The sequence below is a fragment of the Sciurus vulgaris genome (assembly GCF_902686455.1).
Source record: "Sciurus vulgaris genome assembly, chromosome: 2".
NCBI classification, from domain to species: domain Eukaryota; kingdom Metazoa; phylum Chordata; class Mammalia; order Rodentia; family Sciuridae; genus Sciurus; species Sciurus vulgaris.
Window position 1 is genome coordinate 190,045,724 of NC_136462.1, and position 12,433 is coordinate 190,058,156.

Here is a 12,433-nt window from a genome sequence, read left to right on the forward strand (position 1 = left end):
GGGGGAAAGATGGGCCAAGCAGGGAAGCTGGGAAATAGGGCCTGATGGATGAGGCAGCTCTGCCCTTCCTCTCTCTTCCCAGCACCCTTTGCTCAAGGCAGGGGCTCTGTCCTTCCACCCCTACCTCAGTGCCTTGCTGTCCCTGCCACAGCAGGAGGCAAAGGCTGGCATCAGGACTCTCCCAGAGGGGCCCTGCTGCTCCCTGGGGCCTCCAGTCAGAGCCCCCGGGAGGGTCCTAATGCCACCAGAGGGCAGCTGTGGCCAAGCCACAGGGATGTACCTCAGTGGTAAAGTGCTCCTGGGTTCAATCCCTGGTAATAATAATAATAAAAATGGGCTGGGAATGTAGTCGTAGAGTGCCCTGGGTACAGTCTCCAGTGCCACAAAAATAAATAAATGTAGATGAATATAACACACACGGAGAGAAAACCCCCTACACGATTTATTTAGTTGGATATAGTCAGACTTTTGAGTCACGTGTTCTGCTTTTTACTTTGTAATGGCACTTCTTCGTCTTGGCTTAAGCATCTGATCCTTTTCACTTATGTGCTTCAGTCGTTATTTAAAGACTGTTTATCAATAGCCAGGTGCAGTGCTGTGCACCTGCAATCCCAGCGACTGAGGCAGGGGCATCCCAAGTTCAAGGTCAACCTGAGCAACTTAGTGAGACTCTGTCTCAAAATAAAAAATGAAAAGGAGGAGTAGGGCCTGGGTTGTGGCTCAGTGGTAGAGTGCTTGCCTAGAACACTGGGTTCAATTCTCAGCACCACATAAAAATAAATAAATAAAGGTACTGGGTCCATCTATAACTTAAAAAAAAAAATGGAGAAGTAGCTCAGTGGTAAAACATCCCTGGGTTCAATCCTTAGTATTCACACACACACACACACACACACACCGTGTTTCACTGAGCCAAGAAACTTGCGAAGTCAGATTGGCTGTACCCTGGTTCCCTTGAGATTGAGGAATGGACAAAAGATTGGGGTGGGGGCTTGTAACAAGAACTGAGACTCTTCACATTTGCCTGCAGACGTCCCTGTGTGGCTAAAAGCAGGATTAAAGACTTGGCATCTCTGCCTCCATTTTGTGTTCACCTTCTTTGCTCTGAGTCACCTTGGATTCCAGGAACAAGGTCTGATCCTATAAACATCTTATGCTGAGTGGAAATTACTCCCCCAGGCAGGAAAAACTTTCTTATCTGGGATGAAACCCCACCTGTCCAATCCTGAGATAATGATGGAACAAATCGAGCTGATCAAGATCATCTGTTTGGGCAGCTGTAAGAGCTGCCAGCTTTGCGAACCCCCGCTACCCTTGCCCTCATTCCCCTTTCTACGAGCCCTTCGGAGGCAGGGCTAAGGACATGGGGTCCCTTGTCTTCCGGGAGCAGCTGCAGTGACTAAAGTTCCTTTCCTGCTTTTCACCATTACTCTTCGGTTTGGTTTTGGGTGAGTGGCCCGACCTGGTTTCTTGGAGCCCCAGAGGCAGACTCTGGGCCTAGAACTCCTGTAACAGCCTTACAAGATCTAGATTGGCCTCTGGCAAACGGAGGAGATACCAGGACATCTGAAGGATGCAGGGTGGGAAGGGCACTTCAAAGGACACCAGTGACTGGCTGGGAATGTGGCTCAGCACCAAAAACAGCGGGGGGGAGGGGGGGGCTGGTGGGAGGGAAGGGAGACACCAATGACATTGCCAAGGACAGCCGTGTCATGGATATGACAGTCTGGAGTCCCTGGCTGTGGCTTCTAGTATTGCTTTTCCTTTGCAGCACAGGGACATGGTTGCTGATGTAGGATCAGTGGACTGGGTTTGGGGCAGATGAGCACAGTCCCCAGATAGCTGTCAAAAAATCATATATCAATGACACATTGTTCAGCCTTAAAAAGGAAGGAAACTGACACACAGATGAAACTTGAGGACATAGCGTTCACACTGGGTCGGGAAGGGGTTCCACCCTGGCTTACAGGATTCCCTGAACTTCCGCTCCTCTCTGCACACCCCTCTAGAACCTGTTTCCTGCTGGGCAGGAAGAGGCTCCAGGGCTCCCCAGCTGGCAGGGAGCACAGGCCAGGCTCTGGGGACAGACAGGCAAACTCCAAGGTGGCAGTTCAGCCTGGCTTCCACCACGACCCCCTGGTGGGAGGGGAACTGTGTCATTGTCTTCCTCTCTATTCTGGGGGCACAGGACACAAGAGGGTCAGGTGAGGGCTGGGCAGTTCTGGTTGCCCACTTCTGGCCTCCGAGAGCTATGGAAGCCGTGAGCAGTTTTGTAGGACAGACCCTAGGTCGTTGCAGGAAGCTGCAGGTACAGCAGCTTTAAGAGCTTCATGGGCCCATCCAAGAAGGTAAGAGGAGGGCTTCAGAACAGGACCTCAGCGTAGGAACGGGGCCAGGGCCAGGACTGTGCAGGCACTGTTTTCAGGTGCTCTTGACCTTGGTCTAAGGGAGGGAAAGTCGGCTCCCTTTGTGGGTGGCCTGTTGGTGGCCTGGAGCCAGAATCATCAGCTGAATTGCTCACCCAACCCTCTAAGGGCTGCATCCTGCAGGCCTCCTTGTCTCTGTCACCTCCGGGTGACCACTGCCTTGCCGACTTCCATCATCTCTGCAACACGAGCATCCTCAGTGACCCTCTCATGGCCACCTTAGCCCAGGCCACCACCATCACGTATTTTATTTACTTGTTATTTATTTTTGTGGTGCTGGGGATGGAGCCCAGGGCCCTGCACATGAGAGACAAGTGCTCTACCACTGAGCTGCAGGCCCAGCCCCATCACCACAGATTTCAAAAGGCCTGACTGGCCTTACTCTTCCTACTTTCTTTTCAGTACGGGGGACTGAACCCAGGGGCATTTGTGCCACTGAGCTACATCCCCCGACTTTTTTACTTTATTTTGAAACAGGGCTTCACCAGGTTTCTGAGGCTGGTCTCAAACTTGTGATCCTCCTGCCTCAGCCTCCTGAGTGGCTGCAATTACAGGCGTGTGCCACTGTGCCAGACTCCCCTACTTTATTCTTCACCCCCACACTGCCACCACCCCAGCCTTGCTCCCCTGTCACCACTGTTCCAGGCCACATGTCCCTCATTCCCATCACTGTGACCACTCCCATAACAACACCATGGCCTGTGTCCCTGTCACCACCCTCACTCACACTCTCTCTTTACCGTCTGTCCACCTGTCACCACTGTTAATCTTCCTAGTCCCATAGGAGGACTCACCGTGGGGTCGCAGGCCCTGGGGCTCTCTCTCTGCTCTGGGACTTGGTGGTTGCCCTGAGGATCACCAAGGTGACATTGGCAGAAGCCCCGGTGGACCTGGGCTTTGCAGAAGTCTCCACGTGGGCCACGGGAGAGAGCAGGGCCAGGGGGGCGCCTGGGTAGCTTCTGCCTGCTTGCGATTGGCGGCAAGGGTAAGGAGGGACACAGAGTTCAGTTATTTGTCCTTTTAAGGAACTGATGCACCTCTTCCTCACCAAGCACTGGCCGAGATGCTTGGCACACTTTCTATTATCTAAACACTCCTCCGGGGAAGGCCTTGCTGCCCTCACTTCATGAAGGAGGAAACAGAGGCTCAGAGAGGTAATTTTCCCCAAATCACGAAACCTGTAGGTTGGGGACTGGGGTTTAAATCCAGATCCAATTCCACCCCTCACCCCTGCCCCCCCCAGCAACCTCAAGGTCTTTTCCAAGCCTGCCAGGCCCACTGGGCACAGGGCAGGGCAGAGGGCAAGCAGGGAGCAAGCCGGCTGTCGGGCTCACGGTGTCACAGGGTCCAAGTTCTGGGCCAGGACTGGGAGGCTGGGACTCCATCTGCAGCCGAGAAGATGCTCTGCTCCCTGGGCTGGGGGAAGTATCTTGATTTTATTTTCTTGGATGAAGAAATGACGATTTTCGTTTCTTGGATGAAGCACCTGGGCTAGGATGAGCTCCAAGGAACTGGACTTCTGGTCTGGAGGGACAGCCTGCCTTGGAGGGTCGCAGGGCTGCTGAGTCCCCTAGGCCAGCACTTTGGCCTCCTCTGGAATACTTGTCTTCAGCCTCGTCCATGGCAGGCTTGAGTCCAGGAGGCCTTGGACTGGTCATTGCCCCTCCAGCCTCAGGTTCCCCACACGTACAGCTAGTGGGCTGGATGAGATGGTTCCTGACAGACAGCAGCTCGGCAGCGCTCCATTCCTCTGTGGCCGGTTCCCACCCAGAGCCTCCTGCCCGCTGTCTCAGCATCCCAGGAGAGACGACAGTGCTTTGTCTGTTGATTTATCTTTTATTTTGAAATGATGAGTCTGTTGTTTCATGTGAATACTCAGACCCATTTTAGGAGAAGCAGCTTCCCCGAGTGGTGGAGGCCGGAAGCACTACCACTGATCCTCTCTCCTTGCCCTGCTCAGTGCTTTATTCTAATGGTGTCAACCTACGCTCCTCCCCATCCCCCTTCCTGCGGGGAGATCTGTTGTTATTCTCATCCTGAGCCCCAGATTGCAGTCTGGAACTCGAGTCTCTGCTTTCCGTGCTTGTCGGTGGCCAGCACTGAGTGACAGAGGGAGGAAGGGAACGCCAGGGAAGAGCCTGTCTACCCCACGGCAGCCTGGGCTGTGCTTTCTCCCCTCTTCTAGAGATCTTAGGGGCATGTTTTATCCCTTCCCTGTTAGACCGCAGGTTTTTAATAATCTAAAGTGCTCCTCTGCATATCACGGGGACTCCAAAATTGAAAGGGTCTGCCTCAAAGAGATTTTGGTTCTGGCTTTTGCTTAATGGATAAATCTCAATAAGATTCATAGGAAACTCATAAAACTTTTAGAGGCATTGTACTCACGGGAATACTGTCATCTTGAACTACGAGGAACAGTCTGTAGAAAATGAAGAAAGGCCTTTGGATACCCCTCCCCATCCCCAATCAACAATGGGCAAAGGCAGAACAAGAAGGCTACCCAGTTGCAAGCAAGAAACATTTCTTACAGAAAAGGAATCAGAAGGTGGAGCCAAGAGCCCAAGCAGCAGGATGGACCCATTGGCAATAGGTGCACAATTTGACTTCAGAATCACCACAGCTAGGTGGGCTAGACTGGGCATGGTGGCACGTGCCTGTAATCCCAGTGACTCAGGAGGCTGAGGCAGGAGGATTGCAAGTTCAAGACCAACCTCAGCAATGTAGGGAGACCCTGTCTCAAAATAAAAAATGCGGGTATAACTCAGTGGTAAAGTACCCCTGGGTTCAATCCCTAGGGGGAAAAAGATTGCCATGGCCCAGTGATTGCTCTGAGCTTCTTGTTTCCTTTTTCACCAGGAGTCTCATAATGGACTCCTGTGTCGATCCCAACTCTGAAACCCGGTCGCATGTGAGGCAGAGGAAGGCGGCATGTGTCTTCAGGTCAAAGGTCTTCAGATGGACAGGGACTCTACTCATGGAGCAGAACCCAAAGAGCCTGTCTGCATCTGGACTCAACGTGGATGAGAAAACCCTGGACTTGGAGCCTGAGTCTGATGCCTGAGTCGATCGGGGCAGTAGGAATGGCGGGGAGGACTCTTGGAAGGAGCGACTATTTTGTATGTAAGAAAACTTTAATGTGTTGCGACTTAAGAATATGTCCGCATGGGCTGGGGATGTGGCTCAGGGGTAGGATTCTTGCTCAGACGTGCAAGGCCCTGGGTTCCATTCCCAGCACCACACACACACACACACACACACACACACACACACACACACACGGAATAAAGGTCTGCAAAAAAAAAAAAAAAAAAAATTACAAACTCTTTGACGTTCATCACACTGTGAATGGGGTCGTTCCTCTTGCCCTGAATCTGGGCTGGCCTGCTGACTGCATCACAGCCAGTAGAATGCAGAGGAGGTGCTGGGCTTCCTGAGACGTCCATGGGAGGCTTGCTCTGGGGAATGCTGGTCACCATGCGAGAAGTCTGACCTCTGGGTTGGAAAGGACACCTGCATGAGACACTGGCCAACATTTCTGGCTGAGTCCAGTCTTTGGCCATCCTGCCAAGGCATGAGACATGGGAGTGAAGCCATCCTGGGCACTCCAGCCCAGCCCAGCCACCACCTGGGTACCACTGGATGACTTCAGAGGAAGCCATGAGGAACCAAATAATTGCATTTTGACGAATACTTAAATCTCTTCCTCCTCCTTTCCTTCCCTCCTTCTCCTTCATTTTCTTCTTCTTTTCCTTCTCCGATTTTTTTTGGGGGTACTGGGGATTGAAACCAGGGATGCTGTACAACCGAACCTCATTTCCAGCCCTTTTAATTTTTATTTATCAAATTGTTGAGGGTCTCTCTAAGTTGCTAAGGCTGGCTTTGGAACAGCCTCCATCCAATGAGAGTCCCTGTGTCAATCGCTAACAAAGTGGAGCAGGGAGACCAGGAAGCCATAGCTGCACACATGCCTGCCTGTGCGGGAACTATGCAAGGAATTCCTGTAAACTGCAGGAGTCCAGGTAGGGCACCTGCATATTCCAGATAAGCCTCTTGCACAAGGACACTGGCCTGACACCTGCTGTCTCTGGCAATTGAGTTCACACCCAATCCTGCAGCAAAGCCCCTGCAGTCAACATAGCTTCATAGCTTCGTCTTTTCTAAACATTGATTTTCTTTTTACTTTTTACTCTGTGGGGCTGGGCGTGGAACCCAGGGCCTCACACCTGTGACCTCCGAGCTGCACGCTCAGCCCCAAGACAGCTTGGTCTCCCTCCACCACAGGGAGCGTGCATGTCCTGGTGGCCTCCCCTGCCCTTCCTGGAGAGACAGACTCTTGGCTTTGGAGACCTCTCTCTCTCTCTCTCTCTCTCTCTCTCTCTCTCTCTCTCTCTCTCTCTCTCTCTCTCTCATTTCAGGTTGACGCAGGACAGTGGCACTCCTTTCCCCTGCTAGGTACCCTGGGTGCACCTGGCTCCTCACCACGGGAGGCCACCCTGGTCCTCTGGCAGATGCTTGTGTGTCACCTCTCCCCTGCTGCCCAGCTCTGGCCACAAGGCAGCTTCCTGCAGCCCTGGCACCTCTCCCACCTCAGCGCCCCTCTTCCCTCCACCCTCCAGCCTCCTGCCTGCTGACTGTGCCAGCTTGAGGTCCCCTTCCCTCAGAGCCTGCACCCGAGCCCCAGTCTGAACTGTGACCCCATGATCCCTCTCGGAGGCTCTCCTCTTGGTCTTTTAGGCACCGTGGTTTGTATTTCTATGTGGGTCGGGCGTCAATATTTGATGAATGACCTCCCAGCTAGACTCCCCGTCCCAGAGCTGGGGCCGTATCTGGCTCATTCACGATTCTACCCTGGTGCCGACCACGGCGTCGACAAAAGTGATGCTTACTGTGGTTTGCCTTAGGTAATAAAAACGTTTCGCAAGGAATGACTCCAACAAAGGGACAAAAAATGTGTAAAGCTATGTTTAAGGAAGGAAGGACAAAATATTAAAAGTTATGATATTAGTGTAGTAAGATGATGGATTTCTTTCTTTTTCATTATAGCTTATTTAATCTCTTGAGCTCTTTTTAAAATGAAGAAAATGAAAAACATTTAAAACAAAATTGTACTATATGAAGTCAAGCTTTCATTTTTAAAATCTCAGCTGGGCACAGTGACACATGCCTGTAATCCCAAAGTCTCATGAAGCTGAGGCAAGAGGATCACTAGTTCAAGGGCAGCCTCAGCAATATTGTGAGACCCTGTCTCAAAATTAAAAATAAAAAGGGCTGGGGATGTGGCTCAGTGGTAGAGTACCCCTGAGTTCAATCCCCAATACCACACACACACACACACACACACACACACACACACACACACACACACACACACAAAGACTAAACAGTAAAGAAACGAAAGCAGTCTCCACTGTATGATTTCAATTATTCCAAAAGCACAAAAAGAGGCAGATATTTGGAAGAAAACTTTTCCTCTGGGTGTCCGGAGTGAGTGTCCAGAGAAGGGGGTGCTCTTAGGGTGCTGGTAACCGTCTGCAGGATTCATGGAGATACAGATTTGGGCACGCTCTTCTGTGAACATATTATATTATGCACCAGTAAATACGGGCGAACGAAGAGAAATTGATGTTGTCTCCTGTGGGGTCTGAATCTTCTTCTTCCTCCTTTTTTTGGCACAGGGGATGAAACCCAGAGGCACTGGACTACTGAGCTACTTCCTAGCCTCCTTTTTATTGTGTACTTTAAGTCAGGTTCTCACCAAGTTGCCCAGACCCGTGATCCCCTGCCTCTGCGTCCCATGTCTCTGGGATTACTGGTGTCTGCATGGCCCCCAGTTACTCCTGCCTTTTTTTTTTTTTTTTTTTTTTTTTTTGGTACCAGGGACAGAACCCAGGGGTGCTTTACCACTGAGCCACATCCCCAGTCCTTTTTATTTTTTATTTTGAGTCAGGGTCTCACTACTTTGCTGCAGATCCTTTAAACTGTGGAGGCTGGTTTCAAACGTGTGGTCCTCCGGCCATAGCCTCTGGAGTCACTGGGATTAGAGGTGGACACCACCACGCCTGGTTTAAAGGATGAACTACGCTATAATAAAAAAGAAAAAAAATCATGATTTCACCAGACTAATGCAGTAACTGCTAATATTTTATCTTCCCTTCCTCCAACATATCTTTCTATTTTGTCCCTTTGTTGGAGTCATTCTTTGCGAAACCTTTTTATTACCTAAGGCAAACCACAGTAAGCATCACTTTTGTCGACGCCGTGGTCGGCACCAGGGTAGAATCGTGAATGAGCCAGATACGGCCCCAGCTCTGGGACGGGGAGTCTAGCTGGGAGGTCATTCATCAAATATTGACGCCCGACCCACATAGAAATACAAACCACGGTGCCTAAAAGACCAAGAGAAGAGCCTCCGAGAGGGATCATGGGGTCACAGTTCAGACTGGGGCTCAGGTGCAGGCTCTGAGGGAAGGGGACCTCAAGCTGGCACAGTCAGCAGGCAGGAGGCTGGAGGGTGGAGGGGAGAGGGGCTCTGAGGTGGGAGAGGTGCCAGGGCTGCAGGAAGCTGCCTTGTGGCCAGAGCTGGGCAGCAGGGGAGAGGTGGCACACAAGCATCTGCCAGAGGACCAGGGTGGCCTCCCGTGGTGAGGAGCCAGGTGCACCCAGGGTACCTAGCAGGGGAAAGGAGTGCCACTGTCCTGCGTCAACCTGAAATGAGAGAGAGAGAGAGAGAGAGAGAGAGAGAGAGAGAGAGAGAGAGAGAGAGAGAGAGAGAGGTCTCCAAAGCCAAGAGTCTGTCTCTCCAGGAAGGGCAGGGGAGGCCACCAGGACATGCACGCTCCCTGTGGTGGAGGGAGACCAAGCTGTCTTGGGGCTGAGCGTGCAGCTCGGAGGTCACAGGTGTGAGGCCCTGGGTTCCACGCCCAGCCCCACAGAGTAAAAAGTAAAAAGAAAATCAATGTTTAGAAAAGACGAAGCTATGAAGCTATGTTGACTGCAGGGGCTTTGCTGCAGGATTGGGTGTGAACTCAATTGCCAGAGACAGCAGGTGTCAGGCCAGTGTCCTTGTGCAAGAGGCTTATCTGGAATATGCAGGTGCCCTACCTGGACTCCTGCAGTTTACAGGAATTCCTTGCATAGTTCCCGCACAGGCAGGCATGTGTGCAGCTATGGCTTCCTGGTCTCCCTGCTCCATCTTGTTAGCGATTGACACAGGGACTCTCATTTGATACTAACTTCCATACACTTTAAGTAGAATGAGGCTGGGTGGGGTGGCACATGCCTGTAATCCCAGCTACCTGGGAGGCCGAGGCAGGAGGATCCCAAGTTTGAGCCTGGATAATTTATAGAGATCCTGTCTCAAATGAAAAAGCAAAAAGGGGACTGGAGTTACAACCATGGTGGAGTGGCCCTGGTTCCACCCCTATTACCAAAGGAAAACAAGAAAAAAGAGCTGAGCATGGGGGCGCAGGCCTGTAATCCCAGTGGTTGGGGAGGCTGAGGCAGGAGGATTGAGAGTTCAAGACCAGCCTCAGCAAATTAGCAAGGCCCTAAACAACTCAGGAGACCCTGTCTTTAAATAAAATATTAGAAAGGGTTGGGGATGTGGCTCAGGGGTTAAGCACCCCTTAGTTCAATCCCTGGTACTGCCACCCCCCCAAAAGTCATCAGATCCACAGGAGACATGATGAATTTTGCTTCCTTCTCCTATACTTACTGAAGTGTAATATCACATGTATGTGGGAGAGTGGCATGAATGTGTAACTCGGTGAATTTTGCAGACTATCACCACACCCTAAGAGCATCCCCTTCTCTGGACTCTCACCTGACTCCCAGAGGAACAGTTTTGAGTAAATGAAATAGTATTATGGGAACTGTTTTCTTTTCTTTAATTTTTTTTCTTTTACTCTGTGTGTGTGTGTGTGTGTGTGTGTGTGTGTGTGTGTGTGTTACCCAGTGGTACTCTATAACTAAGCCACATCCCCAGGTCTTTTTATTTTTATTTTTTTGAGACAGCTTTTTGTTAAATCTCCCAGGCTGGCCTTCAACTTGCGATCCTCCTGCCTCAGTCTCCCAAGTAGCTGGATTACAGGCATGTATATCCGACTCCGGCATGGAAACTGTTCTCTGAGGTACCAGGGATTGAACCCAGGGGCATTTAACCACTGAGTCACATCCCCAACTCTTTTTAGTTTTATTTTGAAGCAAGATCTTAGGAAGTTGCTTAGGGCATCTCTAAATTGCTGAGGCTGGCTTTGAACTTGCAATCCTCTTGCCTCAGCCTCCCAAGTTGCTGGGATCAGATTTAGTTTTTTAGAAGATTGCCCTGGCTGTAGCATGGAGAATGAGCAACTTAAAACCAAGCAAAATATTAAATATCTAAGAAATGGAATAAAATGCAAACTTTTTTTTTTTTTTTTTTTTTCTTTTTCTTGAACTTTGGATTCTATCTAGGGGATATTTATCCCAGAGCTACAATCCTAGCCCTTTTTATTTTATGTATTTTGAGACGGGGTCTCTATAAATTGCTGAGGCTGGCCTTGAATTTGCAATTCTCCTGGTTTAGTCTCCCGAATTGCTGCAATTTACAGGTGTGCTCCACCATGCCCAGTATCAAGCCAATAAAATTAAATTAATTAATTTATTTGGTAAAGGGAATTGAACCATTGAGCTGCATCCCATCTCCCAATTTTAATGTATTTTGACATATCGTACATACATGGAGCATAAGTTCACATTCTTGTGGTTGTACATGATGTGGAGTTACACTGGTCATTTATTCAAATATGTATATAGTGGGGACCACTTTTTACTTTTTATTGTGAGACAGGGTCTAAGTTGTTTAGGGCCTTGATAATTTGCTGAGGCTGATCTCAAACTTTCCATCCTCCTGTCTCAGCTTTCCGAGTTGCTGGGATGACTGGCATGCACCACCATGCCCAGCATCAAACCAATTTTAAAAAACGTAGACGAAGAGATTTTGCCAGACATCTGGTGTGCTGGGTTCATTATCATATCTCCAAAAATTTTCCATTTTTTCCCTCCCAAATGCTGTCATAATGACAGCTTAAACCGGCAATAGCTTGCGTGACATTATCATTTCCGATGCAATGAATTGGAAACAGGCTTAAGAAGGCCATGGAGGATGTCTAGGTCCGTGGGCTCTTAGAACTATCCCAGGTGTCACCATCCCTGTCTTGGGAAGTGGATTTTCTGGCAGGAGAGCTAACTGCTTTTTCTGAAAATGTACTCACCCCGCCACACACTGCGACACTGAGGGTCATGCACAGTGGTTACTATGCCTCAGTCACCAGCACTTCGGGCCGGGAGAGGATGCTTCCAGTCTGCGGCTCCTGGGCAGCCCCAGGAGGTAGAGTCCCCTGGATCTCCAGGGTCAGCGTCACGGAGTCCCTCAGCCTAGGGCCTCGGTGCAATGCCAGGTGGGGTATTTGCCGCCCCCCGGTGGTCAGACTAAGCAATGGGCAGCTTCTCAAGCTCTGGACACTCACCTGCTGCACCAGGTGTTTCGTGGCCTCACGCCGACCGCCAGCGTGGGCTTGCGCTGGTCGCGCCTGTTCTCTGAGGTCTCGGTTTCCTGTCTGCGGCTGCTTCTTCTGAGAATCCCCCTCCCCTCTCCATCTGTGGCTGATTCACTGGCAGTTCGAAGGTAGTGGATAGAAAGGGAGGCTGCGTCTCAGCTCTGGGATCATTCATGGCTCTGAAGACGCAGGCGGGGTCTGGGTTCCAAATACCCTCTGGCTTCCTCCTGTGCCTACATCTATGCTGGAGAGAAAAGGGGGTCCCTCTATCAGACCTGAGTCAGCCCCGCCTTCCCCGCTGTGAGCTGGGTGGAACAGTAATGGCGAAATGTGAATTGTTAAGCTTGTGGTTCCCAGAGCACTCTCTGCTCCTTAGTCTCAAATACACTCACAACTTTCCTAAGAAATGGGTGTTGATTTTATAAACAACCTCATTTTACAGACTAGGAAACTGAGACCCCCAAACCCAGG